General features: G+C 44.5%; 1 protein-coding gene across 1 annotated transcript in view; it reads left to right on the forward strand.

The window, feature by feature from the left end:
- LOC146358408 (uncharacterized) overlaps positions 1-12,382 on the forward strand; it is a 169,744-nt gene extending 157,362 nt beyond the window's left edge. The window contains exon 7 of the transcript XR_014784397.1: positions 11,967-12,382. The gene's annotated coding sequence lies outside the window, so the exon portion shown is untranslated. The remainder of the gene's footprint in view (positions 1-11,966) is intronic.
- The last annotated feature ends 497 nt before the right edge of the window (positions 12,383-12,879 follow it).

Consider the following 12,879-nt stretch of genomic DNA (forward strand, 5'->3'; position numbering starts at 1 on the left):
AGAGGTGATTCTCACCTCTGTGCTCCAGCCGCAATGCATTTTTGGCTAGACAGGTGATTTTGCCTGTCTAGCTGGGGAGCTTTGGAATGAGGGGTGGGGGGAGGCACACAGCACATAGGAAGCTGCATAACATGGCTTCTGAAGTTTCCTCCCCTGCCCCAGGACTGCCCCCTTTTCACCGTCTCCATGCTCTGTATCCAAACATGGAGATGTAGCCGGCACGGAGAGAACTGCGCCAGCTATGGGCAGGGGCATCACGGTTTCTGGGAACTGAGGTCAGAGCCCTGGCTCCAACCTCAGTTCCCAGAAACTGAAAAATCCTATGGCCCTCTAGACAGTGTCTAGTGGCTATAGGATTGCTCCCTAAGCCATCCTGTGCCTCAGTGGGGCTTTTTCACAGGAATTGCCACTGCTCGGTGAAGCCAAGTCTCAGCAAATTTATGAAATGATACTCCAGTAAAAATTGCCATTCATTGATGGATACTATGAATGGGTCAACCCACCCTAAAGTTCCAATCTGATCATTATCAGAGGATATTGGACTATTTTCCAGATTTCACCTGTAACTTGGGTTAATTCCAAGACAGGTTTTCAGTCTCACTGTGTGATGATTACAGAAAATGTTACTAATATTCCAGTAACAACAACAACAACAAGAAAATGGTTGTATCTATTTTCATTTTAATGGTAGGTCTGCTGTTTTCAAGACTATTTGGTCAAAGTGCCTTTCATTTTCATATGAAAAATATTCCAGATTAGCCCTACAGACCACTAGTGGGAGCTAAAAGGGCTAATAATTTGAAGAGGCTTTTCAGATCATGGGAAAGGAGTCACGCAGGATGGAACTTGCTAAAAAAATAAAATCAACGCTGTAAAGAAAACTCTCCATTTTCTCTTTAACACTGTTGGTCTGCAGCTTTAATCACCCACTTCTGTTGACAGCTTTTTCCACTTTATTGTAATGGCAGCTACAGACGTGCACTGGCAACAAATTAGACCCCAAAGTGTGATTATTCAGACTTTTCTGACTTGCTTGTAAGAAATATTTGCCAAAGGAGGCTAGAAATGATGATATCGGCAAATGCTGTTCTTGAAGTTAAACAATCACTGAAGCAACATCACATCTTCCAAAGCTAAGCAATCCAAAATCACAGAGTACTTTAATATGAGCTGCGCTGTACCACTTTCCCCTCTGTGTTGTGATCAAAGCTACTGTCTCCCAGGCATGTAACAGTGGGGTTATGGTTGTCAAACTGTGTTCTAGGAAACTTTGCAGTTGGTTTGAAGCTTACCAGAAATTCCTCAATTAGATGGTTAGTGATGGTGCAGAAGGATCCCTAAAAGACAGCTGACAGCACCTCAGGTCTGTGGGACAAAGCCAGCCCTCCTGGGATCCCAAAGCAGCCCTCTGGGGTTCCCCAGATAGCCTGGCTCCATACCCTTCTCCTTGTCCCCTTTGGTGGTTTCTCAGCTTTTGCAGGGTTTCCCCTCCCCACATTCTAAAAGGTTGAACTGCCTCTAAGAAAACAAGCAGGGCCATGCTGGATCAGACCAAGAGTCTATCTAGTCCAGCATTCTGATTACAGATTGGCTAACCAGCTGCCTGTGGGAAACCCACCATAACTAAGTAACTAAGCCTCTCCTAAGGCCCATATACTGGCAGTCATAGTTTAAACTAATATGTATTTTTAGTATTTTGGCCCCTTGCAGCTCCCCACCCAGCGATAACTTCTCCAAAATTGAATTCAGCTCTCAGACTGCAAGAGGTTTGACATCCCTGTGTAACTGGTGAAAAACCAATGTGTTTGTGCCATCCATTGCCATCATACATTACTTTGCTGATATGAGCAGGGCCAAACTTCACTAAGACCATGTCAAGACATTAAGGGTGCTTCTAGATGGGCTTTTATTGTACAATCACCCAGTCCCTTTCACAGAAATTTTTCAGGGGGACCAGACATCATCATCTTCAATTTATAAACTTCCTGCATTTTCCCCTTGCTTCTTCCATCTTGTTACTTACCAGGAAAAAAATTTGGTTAAGGATAGGGATGTACAAAACGACTTACCTGTTTCGTTTCGTGACATCTGTGGGGGGGGGAGGTGCTCCATCCCTCCCCCTGAAATCCTCACTGGCTGGCTCCGCTCCACGGCGACTCTGCAGAGCCACCAGCTGGGGCCACCCGCAGCGACATCCGGCCGCTGCTGGGCTGCGCAGGGATGCAAATGGTGGCCACCGTAGCCACCACCATTTGCGTCCCTTTTTTTTCACCATGATAGGCTACGTAAATATTTACGTAGCCTATCATGGCAAAAAAAGGGAACGAAAATGGCGGTGGCTACAGCGGCTGCCATTTGCGTTCCCTTTTTTTCCCATGATAGGCTACGTAAATATTTACGTAGCCTATCACGGCCTCCACAGGGACGCAAATGGCGTCCCTACGTTAGCCGTGATAAGCTACATAAGTATTTACGTAGCCTATCATGGGAAAAATCGTGAAGCAAATGGCGGCCGTAGATGCGGCCGCCATTCGCAAAGCAGTGCGAACGGCACGAGGTAGGTGCTCCATTTCGCGCACCTTTCGCGGGGTGGTGGGGCAGGGGGGCTTCATTCTGCCATGGATTTCGGGGGGCCAAATGCACTGGCATTCGGCCTCACTGAGATCTGTGGCGGAATTCTCCACCATCCCTAGTTAAGGAAGAAAAGATGCAGTAGCTGTGCAATGCCTTTTCACTGATAGCTCTAGGAGCCCTCCATCTAGTACCCCAGGACTTGGCAACCTGAGCCTTCAGTTGGTACTAGGAGGCTTTACCAGAGATGCTGCCCTTCACAGGGCAGTAAGAGGGCAAAGAAAGAGGGCTGGCCAGAAAAAGAGGTGTTCCTCAGGAATAATCAGAAGTGTTTTGAGACATGGTGGAATGGCTGGTGGGGTTACCTGCTTACTTCTGATTTAAAATGTTCTCAAAGAAGAAATTAAAAAATCTTCACTCACTCTCATTCTCACTCAAATAATAGAAAGTCTCCAGAGATATCACATGATTCTAAATGAGAAAAGTAGTTTCATCTAATTTTGAATGAAAGCATGTTTCTTCTAAGATATTGCCTGCATAATAAAAGATCTGAGGTCTCCTGCTGTGCAGTAACACAGAAAACAGATCCTGCTGTTTGAAGGACTGTGAATGCTTACAACTGATAAACAATTCAAACCTTTTTGTAAAGCTCTTTTTCTCATAGCTATATCTCTAAGGGCACAATCCTATCTAGATAGGCAGCTACCTCTGAACTCGGAGGTGACCACCTATCCAAAGCAGGGCAGGAGAAGCATGAAGGGGATCGTTCCCTCTGTGCTCTTCCTGCCCTGCTTTTTCTGCTAGACAGCCAATTGCGGCTGTCTAGCCGCGGGAGGATGGAGCGAGGAAGGAGGCTGCTCTACGACACATAGGATGTGTCATACAGGCAGCTATGCTCTCCCTGCCCCGGAACGCCCCCAGACATGTCCCTGTGTCCCTGCTTTTACGTGATAGGCTATGCAAATATTTGCGTAGCCTATTGCGTTAATCAAAAGCACGGATGCAAATGGCGTCCAGGACACCATTTGTGGCCGTAAAGGCCTTAGTTTAAGGTATATGCAGCCATTTACGGCTGCATTTACCATAAACTAAGGCCTTTACGGCCACAAATACCATCCCGGATGCCATTTGCGTCCGCAGGCAGTAGTCCCCTTCAGCCAGTGATACGGCATGGCGGCCGTATCACTGGCACTTCGGAGCCAGCCGGCGGTTCTGCGGAATCGCCACAGAGTGTAGCCGGCTGAAAAGGATTCTGGGGGGAGGAATGGATCACCTCCCCCCCTGCAGACCCCCCCCTCCTGGAATGGCAGGTAAGTGTTCCGCCCATCCCTAATTAGGGATGCATAAGAATTTTGTTTCCACACACAAAGCACTCGAAAATTCCCCATTCGCAGCCTTGAACGCAAATGGAAGCGCATGTTCTCTGAACGTGTTCACAAATTTCCGAACTTGCATTCGCATTTGCTAAATGTGCACTTCTTAAAATGTACACTTTTAAAATGCACCCTTTTGAAGAATTGCATGTTCATGCTTTAGTCAATGGGGGAAAGTGCACATTTTTGAAAAATGAAAAAAGAAAACAGTTGCAAAAAAGAACAGGAGCCAGCTGAACTTAGCTTAGAAATGAACTGAGGATTTTGGCAAGCTCATGAATCCCTGGTTCTCCCATCCCTAGTTCCAGCTTCACTCCCCTTTTTATCTACTATGATTTCCAGAAAGACTATGGCTGGATCTATACTTACCGCCTTTTCCCCCTTCCAATGAGGTTTCACCGCCCGCCTTTCACACTATGCAGTACCTACCTCGAATTGGAACTGGAATTTCCCACTTCTGTGCTCCCACTTTCAATACCCTAATATCCCGGTATTTCCCCTTAATGTGCTGATTTTCCGCCTTTGCTACCGTATCCGGTCGTAGTCCCCTCCCCCACCTGTCCATATACGGCGGTGTTTGTATTTTCCTTCTGTCCAATCACAGCTCTCGACAGCCCCATGTCTTCTTCCGGCTACTGATCGCATAGCTTCCTCAGCAGCCCCCGTTTCCTCAGCAACAAGCAAAGGGCTGGATGTGCACACGCTTGTCTGATCTTGGAAGCTAAGTGGGGTTGGCCCCATTCAGTAGTTGGATGGGCGACTGCCTGGGAATCAGGCTTCCTGCACTGAGCAGGGGGTTATTCTATCCCTTCAAATGAGATTAAATTTTACCCCCTCCTATCCCCTGCTCTGGATGTTTTTTTTTAAATTAAGGTGTTATCCTCACAGAATCGGGGCTTCTCTGCGATGTTTTTTTTTCCTAATTCAGGCATGATCTTTGAAGCTTCACAGCCTCGAATTTTCGAAGATCATGCCTGAATTAGGAAAAAAACATCAGGGAGAAGCCCTGATTCTGTGAGGATAATGCCTTAATCTTAAAAAACGCTTAAAAAAACACATCTGGAGCAGGGGTTAGGAGGGGGTAAAACTTAGTCTCATTTGAAGGGATAGAACAACCCCCTGCTCAATGCAGGAAGCCTGATTCCCAGGCGGTCGCCCATCCAACTACTGACCGGGGCCGACCCCGCTTAGCATCCGAGATCAGACAAGTGCGCGCAGGAATACAGCAGGAAAACAGCGCAGCGCTTGAGTGTGAACCGAGCTCGCGCATTCGATGAAGCACTGCAATGGGGAAAATGGGTGAGCGTGAATAATCACGTTTTAATGCGAGAGTGTTTAACCTGATGGGACACCAAATTCATCAGCCCTACCTGTGAGATTATAAACTCACGCTTGACAAACTTCTAGTCAAACAGCACTGTGAAGTCACAGTATTGGTGATTCTTTATTGTTTGTGTAACATACTCATCTTTATCACTGAGACTTAAGAAATCTAAAAGTGCTTTAACTCTTTTCTTCCCTACCCATATAAAGGCTGCTTTAAGCTTCTCCTCATAGCATTTGATTCTTTTCATTTGTGGACAGTGGTTTACCAAGTGGAGCTATTTTCTTCACACTGTCTTTGAGGGGAAAGGAGTAGTAACAGTGTTGAGAAAAATTACCAATGTGACCAGCCACCATATATAAACAGCTCTCTGCAAGTGAATGTTAAGCAAAGGCATCAAGCCAGAAAAGTCATGAGATTCTAACCTAGCTTTATTTGGAGACCAAAATGATGAATGTGTAAGAACAGGAGGAACAAAGCACACAACAAAGCAAACCTACTGCTCTCTGCTAGCTACACGTGCACGCACACACACAGGGCCAAAGCAGACCTTACTTTAAAAACATAAGTAGTTTTCATTTTTACTCTGGAGTAGGTGCAGGGTGCAATATGGATCAGGGCCCCAGCATGGTGCATAAAGCAAATGGATCATTATTTTTCAATGGAAATTGCAGGCACAGGACTCCTGATTTGGATTGAACCTAAAGCTCGAGAAAGGGTTAATGTCTCCTAACCCCCATGTTAGGGTCATGATCCAGATTAGGGTCCCTGTGCCTGCTCTAGAGTAACCCCCCCCCATAACTGCTAGCTATGACTTTAAAGTAATGCCTGCTTTGGGCCACAGTTCACATACTCCAAGCTAAAAGCAAACAGGAGGTTTTTCCTTAAAAGGTAAAAAAAGGTAAAGGTGTCCCCAACCAGTCGTGTCCGACTCTAGGGTGTGGTGCACATCTCCATTTCTAAGCCGAAGAGCCAGCGCGGTCCGAAGATGCTTCTGTGGTCATGTGGCCGGCATGACTGAACACCGAGGTGCACGGAACGCTGCTACCTTTCCCGCCAAAGCAGTACCTATTTATCTACTTGCAATTTCTTGCTTTCAAACTGCTAGGTTGGCAGAAGCTGGGACTGAAGACGGGAGCTCACTCCGTCACGCAGCACTCGGGTCTCGAACTGCTGTCCTGCCGACCTTCCAGTCTGCAGTTCAGCGTCTTAACCACTAAGCCACTGCGGCCCCAATAAGGTTTTTCCTTAAAGATATTTAAATAAAGATAAATGAATAAAGATATTCATTTTACAGACCTGTTGCAATATACCACATTGGGAGAAATTTAAAATGAAAACTATGGGTGTTTCTGGTTGTGACTTTTATTGTACAGTCGCCTTGCCTCAAATGCTGAACATGCCATTGTCTTCCATTTGTAACCCTCTCATGTTTTCCCACCACTTCTTCCATCTTTTTTCTTACCACAGAGAGGAGGGAAAGATGGAATGGCCACACAATGCCTTTTAGTTGGTAGGACCAGGAGCTGTCCATCTGGAAGCACCCTCTGTGTTGTGGCTGGTTCGGGCCTGGAGAAGGCTTCATGTGAGCAAGAAGGAGGAGTGTGAAATCCTCTATGGAGAGAAGCACATATCATGGTGTCATACACGGACTCAGTTGGTTCATCTAGGTCAGGGTTAGGCAGTTAGCATGGGCAGTGGTTTGGGATTATGGGAGCTGTACTACAAAATCTGGAGGGCACAGGGTTGCCTTCTTCTGATCCAGATCCATCAAGTTGGTTCCGTCTACTAATTCTGCATGGCAGCAACTCTCCAAGGTTAGTAGAGGCATTCCCCAGCCTTTGCTATCTGTGATCTTTTAAGTGGCGTTTCCAGGGATTGAACCTCAGGGATTGTGCATTTGAAGCATGTGGTCTGTCGCTGAGTGATAGGCCCTGCCTTCTTCTAAACTGTTTGCGTGTACAATACCAGTAGATGGCCCATTTATTCCCTGAATGCTTCTGCCAGGGGAAGAAGGAGTACTTCCTGTCTAGGAAGCAAAGCAGAGTAGAATTCTGGAATATCCTTCTTGACTTCACTGAGCATCTTTGGAGGGAAAAGTGGAAAATGTTTTCCTGTGCAAGCAGCAAAAAAGAAGGACAAACCTGGCCAGCCTGGGTAAACTCTACAAGTTGCATCTAATGGACTTGTGCTAACACAAGCCCAAAGTTAACAAAATGCAGGGTAACTGTGATACGTCAGCCTGCCTACACATTAAGATCAGCAGCAAAGGCCCTTCTCACTTGCTCAACTGTGAGGGCAGTTAGGTGGGCAACAACATGAGAGAGGGCCTTTTCTGCAGTGGCCCCACACCTCTGGAATGTGTTGCCAACAGGGGACCATTAGGTCCCATCATTGCAGGCTTTTAGGAAGGCCCTGAAGACTTACCTCTTCACTCTGGCCTTCTGCTGAGTATGTTTTATCGGACACTTCTATGTTCTAGCTGCAGTTGTGTTGTATCCTTTGTCTTATGTCAGCATTTGTTGGTTTTGTGAATGTTTCCTGTTTTATTATTGTATCAGTTTTTATTATATGAATTTTATTGTTGTAAACTGTCTTGGGAGGGCTCCTGCCCAGAATGGTGGCCTAGACATATAAATGAATGAATTAATGAATGAATGTTCCACTAGAAAATGGGCTGAAATTGGCTGCTCATCTTTTTTAAAAGACCCATGTGTCTTTGGATGCCAACAGTTTTAGTCTATTGGCTTATCTCCATAATTTCCTCTGGACATGTTTTCAGCTTAGGTTTGCTTAGTTGCTATTTTTTTTCTCCGTTTCAAGCCACAAACATTCTTGCAATTTTTGTTAGTTTGAACCAGGAAGTTGCTTCAGTAGGAATATGTTTACCTCCTAGTCCCAAGCTGATGCTTGAACTGCAAAATCTGCTTGATTGAAGCTCTAATTCCCTGGTGAGACTATTTATACTTTCATGTGTGTTTGTTTACTTATTTTCTTTTTAATTACTGGAAGACATGAAGAGAGAACAGTCAGCAGGCTGGAGTCAAGCAAAGGGATCATGCAGTGAACTTCAGTATGACATTAATAGTTGTGAAACCCGAGATTACATTGAATAAAAAACAGCAAATAATTTTCTCTTTGACATAGCGTGAAGGAGAGTTTGTATATCTTTCAGCAAGAAAATACTTAACTATTGTATCTGAGAAATGAACTACTTCAAAGCAAAGAATTGGAGTTGTACCCAACCTGGGGTCACCAGATGTTGTTGGACAATAGCTCCCAGATGTTGTTGGACTACATGACCCATTGTCATTAGCCATGCTGGGGTATGATGGAGGTTGAAAGCCAGAAATTACTGGAGACCCAAGGTTGGGAACCATTGGCCTGGGTGGCCTAATCTTGTGTTTGAAGACCCTGGAGATGAATCCCTAGGTTTTATTATAGGGTTGTTGTTTTTTTTGGTATTTTTCTGCAGGTTGTTTTTAATATTACATTAATATTTGCTGTTACCTGCCTTTGGATTTTTATGAAGGTGGGATATAAATAAAACTGACTAACTAAATAAATCCCATTGCCTCTCCCATCCAAACCTCTTGTTGCTGATAGGGCACCCAGATGGTTAGCTTTACCCTGTGGAGGTCCATCCTCCTCTCCATCTCCTCAGGATGGACCTTGAACCCACATCCCCTGCTTCCAGTTGCTTTGCTGTTTCCCACTAAACTATGGGACAGCTTTTTTTTCATTCTTTCTTTTTACTACATTTATATCCCACCTTTCTTCCATCATGGAACTCAAGGTGGCTACATGTGGTTCCCAGGTGGCCTCCCCTCCAAGCACTGACCAGACCCAGACCTGCTTAGCTTCAGCACGGTGGCTGCCTCCCGTGCCTTCAGACTATGCCCTGGAACCCAGACTGAATATGTCCTGTGAGCTTCCTGTTGTAGTTTCTAGTTTCTCTTGTCCATGTGGCCCCTGTCCTTCTCTCTGCCTTGCAAAGAAGCTTGTCCCCCTTACACACAATATAAATGCTGAATCTGGATTTAGACACATGCAACTAAGCTGGCAGAAGCAGACATCCCATGGCAGCCCCTCCAGTCCCCTGAAAATGCTACACAGAGGATTGGAGGACCCAGCTAAATGGGGAGAGCTATAGTGCAGAAGGTATGGGGTATTCCCCCAAATCCAATGCAAACATCTTCCCTGGGTGGAGACCTTCCATCAGTGGAAGGCAGATCCTGGATTCAAGCAATTACTTGCAGTGTTCTCTGACCATGGTCTGTGTTGGGTCACTGGTTCTTCTCTCAGGGAACCTGTGAGTTTCCCTGCTATGCAGAGGCATTGTGGAATTGGCTGGTTATGCTTGGAATGGCTGTCCTTCCTTCCCTATGTGGCCATGGCATTTTCTCCTGGCAAAAGGGTCAACTTGATGGCAGGCTGCCTCTACTCTTTCCTGTTTTGCTCATACTAGTTACGATGTTTGGAAGAGGTTGTGGACTGGGTAGGGTGTGTCTGACATCTTTGTGGCATGTTTTCCCTGTTACTATATATTGATTGGTGCCTTCCACGCATAGCTAAGGTGGGAGCATCATTGGTGCACAGTATGAGTGGTGGCTGGCATGAGAGTTGTTAGAGATGTTACAGAAGCGTCAGTCTGCGCCTAGGTCATCTACACTACTGTTTTATAGCAGGATTGAAGTTCATTGATAACTGTAGGGGCACATTACATGTTCAGTATACTGCTTTTGTAGTGCTATTTCCTGCTTTTATTTCCACATTATCTAACATACCACAACAAATGTCATTGTGTGTCCTCCGAGGTATAAATACGCAAGAAGAATATAGCGCTACCATGAGGGGATCATAATGATATGACACAAGGTGTGGATCTGGCCAGGGTCACTGCTGTGTCTCTTTCTCATCACTCATCCTTCTGCTTCTTACTTTGCTGCTGAGCACGTGCGGCCACACTCTAAGAGCATAGCCCTGGTGTTGTGACTGTCAGCACAGGGGGATGATAGGCCTGGCCTGTAAATAATTACACACTAGGTCCAGCCCTACCATTAAGCAAAGTGAGGCAGCTGCCTCAGGTGGAAGATGCTGAGGTCTGTGCATGCATGTGCAGAGAGCAGTGGTAAAGTACTGGAAGAAAGAGCTGTGTGGGTCATGTAGCCTTCACTGCACCCCCCAAGCTAGACTGCTCTGCTGCTCTCCGGTGTGGTGGATGATGCTGTCCGGTCCCATCACCAGTGCTGAAGTAAATCTCAGCTTCCACTCCAGTTGGCTTCTGTATGTGGAATGGGGCTGGGCTGGGGGCCACCACCTTGCCCTTTGCCTCAAGCAGCAAAGTATCTTGGGCCAGACCTGTCAGACAGGGAAGAGCGACTCCATTTCTCCAAATTACAATATACTGGGTAGAGGGTTACAGCATGAAGCTGTAGTAACCCTCCTGCAACAGTATTTCATGCTGTGAAACCTGCACAGAGAAAGGGTATTGTATGAAGCAGTGTTATGGTTCCCCTGCTCCATGCTCCTAGAAGACTTGCATTTTTCTTGCGAGTCTCACATTTATTAAAGGATCCTCGGGCAACACTGCAGTTCTTCTAAGTGGTCACTGTGTTAGCCCCTGCCCTCATTCCTCCACATTGGTGGGTCTGTCTGAAGAAATATTTGCGAATATAGGATTAAATCCAACCTCGTGCTAGTAAAAGTCTGCTGGTGTGATGGGACTTTGTCCCTTGCTCCTCCCCTGGGCAGCCTTCTGAGCTGCCTGAAAATCTGCTCCAGAGTGTTTCCCAGTCCCCTGGAGCTGATTTTGAGGGTGCATGATGGACTGTGGCAGGGAGGATTGCCCCTCCCCCACACAGTTCAAAAAAAGAGAAACCACTTTTTTGAGACTTCTTAGAAAGGCATGTTTCTGGAGGGGGACAATGAGTGCAGGTAAGACCTCTTAAAATGTAAGGCTTAAATGGATCTCAGGCTGATTGTTAGAATGAATGCTTCTGAATTGCAATTCTAAAAATCCCCACAATTTTTCTATGTTTGCTTATTGGATGTATTTAGTGATTCTGTCTCCTTTTGATAGTCCATTGTGTTTGTGTTACCTTGGAACTGACAGGAAAATTATGTTTTAAAAAGCAGGACTTTTTTTTGTTAATTATCCTGCCTGAAAGATGCAGGGTGACCTAGAAAATCAGAACAGAACAAAAAAACTTTGATAAAATATGGTCTTCATTTATGAACACATATGGTTGGTGTTTCTATGTAATTAGAGATAATCCTAAAGTACACAGTTTATTATTCGGTCTGGGTCCTTTGGTTTTACCCCGTGTATTCCATTCTGTAAGCAATATCTATCAGCCTTTTCTGTCTTCTGAAACATTGACATTAAATATATACAAAATGTATACAGTTTTAAAAATGATTTCATCATTTAAAAGTAGGATATCATGGTAAAGAATTTCCTTTCTATATTGTTGAGAAGTAGATAGAGGTTCTTTGTCAGGTTGTTCATGTTTGGTTACCGTTCTGTATTTTTGTTGAACCCTTCAAATTAATTTCCATGTGCTCATTTATAATTGCAAAAAAAGTTCCTTGAAGAAACAAGACCCAATCATCAAAGAAGCATGACTAATGTATTTCATTTCTGAGATTTCAAAATTCAGATGGCCTGTATCATTCTATTTGAATCTTTTTGACAGAAGAAGCTTCCCTAATTCCATCTCTGATTGAACTATGGAAGGAGAAGTATGGCTGTCGAAATGCAACATCTTCTATAATAGATATGAAATTGTGCAATAAGTAGATAGCGTTACCTATCATTGTATTCTCTGGGAGATGCTGAAATGACATTCTTTCTGAATATGAAGATTACATCTGATTGAAAACCAGACAAAGAGGGTCAAAATTCAAACTACTTGAAGATTCTCCATCTTTATTATACTGCTTTTTCACTTTTACCTAATTATTTCAAGCAACGTTTTAGGAAATGATAGTTTTCAGTGATCAAAAAACTTATTTTTCACTTGTTGCTGAGAATATTATTATTATTATTATTATTATTATTATTATTATTTTGATGTACATCGTACTTTAGGGAATAAATACTTTATTAGTCAAGAATATTTTTCTTTTGAGTCACCTGTGTTACATGAAATGGGAAATGTTTGGGCATTTACTCCAGATCCTTGCATATTCTACAGGCTAAATTAAAAACACAGAGCATGATCCATCCATCCAGCTATGGTGTTTTAAGTGCCACTGCTTTCAATGGAAGAAAGTTGAACATGTGCCTAAATCTTCCACTGACATCAGTGGGACTTAAAAAGTACTTCCTATGATGAGGTGGTAAAGTGTGTATGTGTATTTTAAAATCTTGCTGTAAGGAACCAGTTCTCTCACAAGCATGCCATTGAAGTGAGTTATGGGAGGTTGTATTTTTCCTGTATCTTTGGTGACCAGATAGGAAATACATTTGCTATGATAAGTGAGCTGTCATGGGCAAAGGAAGTAAGAAAGGTACGGCATTCATATGCAGAAAACTTCAGATCAGCATGGAACCAGGGTCTGGGAGGGTTCTCCATGACAATGGTGGGAGACGGAAGGAGAAGCCAA

The sequence above is a fragment of the Heloderma suspectum genome, chromosome 1, assembly GCF_057233095.1.
Source record: "Heloderma suspectum isolate Gila_16-S chromosome 1, 16-S_ref, whole genome shotgun sequence".
Taxonomy (NCBI): Eukaryota; Metazoa; Chordata; class Lepidosauria; order Squamata; family Helodermatidae; genus Heloderma; species Heloderma suspectum.